Here is a 2,124-nt window from a genome sequence, read left to right as displayed (position 1 = left end):
TCACGATCACAACTATCACCACCAGCAACGCCACCACCACCAGCACCACCACCACCACCATTCTACTCTGCATTTCTTCTCCTGCTCGCTAGTTATATTCTCCCTCCTTTTCTTCTTCTTTTTCCGATTCTTCATGCTTCTTCCTCCTCATCAACATCAACATCGTCATGATCAACATCATCATATTCATGGTCACTTTCATCCTAAACATCGCCGTCGACTTCTTCGTCATCTCATCCTCTTTTTGGTCATCTACGTCATTGTTATAATCATAATTATGAATATCATCCTCATTAAGGTCATAATACTTTTCTTCTTCACCGTTGGAAGTTGTGTTTCAAATTATTAATTACTCGTGTGATAAATGAACCCACGAAATCTTCCATTTGATAAAGACATCATCGTTAACTTAAGCATCAGATATCTAGAATATTTTTCTGTTGGATGTAATAGTAACTACTGTTCAAGAAATTTATCCTTTGTCTTCAAATATACATGATTATGTTGTAATTTTTTCAAATATGTCCCATATATATCGAAGTTAGTTTTCGCGTGTATCTGTTATAAATTTATCAAATATACAATATAACTCGCTTGTGACGTTTCACTCACAAATAAGCTACTGATATAATGGGAGATGAAATATTGTCTGCTTGTGACAGGTATATGACAGCAACTAGATTGTAATTTTAATATGTAGGTTGTGGAATAGTGTCATGTATAGTCATATCAACGATATACGAAGTAAATAAATACCAAGATATTTGATAAACTGAGAATGTAAATTGTAATGCTAAAACATTTTCTTTATAGATGCTCGAAAAATTTTCAACATCAGCTGTAATGTGCGGTGGGTTGTGATCTTGACTGACTGGATGGATAAGAAGCTTGCTTTGCAACCAAAAATAAGAGAACGAGGAGAGGGAAGAGGTCGTGGAAGAAGAAGACGTAGAAGACATAGAAGGAAGAGAAGAAAAAAAGGCGAAGACGTAGAAGAAGATAAAGAAGACGTAGAAGATGGAGACGTAGAAGATGGAGACGTAGAAGGAGAAGTCGAAGACGTAGAAGACGTAGGACGAGGAGAAGAAAAAGAAGACGAAGACGTGGAAGAAGTAGGAGGAGGAGAATAAGATGAGAGAAGGAGAAGAAAAAGACGAGGTAGACGTGGAAGGAGAAGAGGACGTAGAAGAAGGAAACGCAGTAGTAGAAGGAGAAGAAGAAGAAGAAGACGTGGAAAAAGGTGACGTAGAAGTACTAGAAGTAGTAGTAGTAGTAGTAGTACCAGTAGTAGTAATAGTAGTAGTAGTAGTAGGAGGAGGAGGAGGAGGAGGAGTAGTAATTATATTATTTTAGCCAACCAATGCCTTTATTGGTTTTTAAATATGTTTATTCGGCAGAAACTGCATGGTAGCACCTCCTGCATACATATATATATACCCTCACACACATGCACGCTCATACATATATACCCCCCCCCCCCCACACACACATACACTCACATACATGTGTATTTCTGTGTTTGTGTGCAATAATTAAAATAATTAAAGAAGATGCTCGTATCGTATGGAAATTTCATGCGGCGAGAGAATGTTAAGAATAACGTTCCTCTCAAATTAATCGGTAATCTGTGAATCATAGTTTAATACCATTGACAAATAAATTAACTAGTAAGAAAATTTCTATAAGAGATGTAAAAATTAATATACTGAGAAAAAATGTTTATCATCATTTCAACTTGGTTGTTACGTTGGAACCGACGTAAATACCATTTTAACTTCATGAGGACGCCTCCTCTAGCTGGTTATTCGATGCAATCTGCACCAGATATATATTGCAAGCAGGGGAGCAAACCCCTATCATTTTTCAGCGTCGGGACCACCAGACAGTACGAATTCAAACTGTTTGTGCTAATCCTCAGTGTTGGATACTCGTCTGCTAGAGACAGTAGTAATTCGCTCCAGCTCGGAATATGTAGAAAATAAGTGACAACAAGCAAATCAGCTAATTAGTAAATCTCCATAAGAGATGAAAGCAATAACTAAACTGAGAAGTGAAGTTTATCGCCTCTTCAACATGCCTGTCCGTAGTTACAGTTATTGACAAATATATATATATATATATATA

Source organism: Octopus bimaculoides, chromosome 19 (genome assembly GCF_001194135.2).
Source record: "Octopus bimaculoides isolate UCB-OBI-ISO-001 chromosome 19, ASM119413v2, whole genome shotgun sequence".
Lineage (NCBI taxonomy): Eukaryota > Metazoa > Mollusca > Cephalopoda > Octopoda > Octopodidae > Octopus > Octopus bimaculoides.
This window is presented reverse-complemented; position numbering follows the sequence as displayed.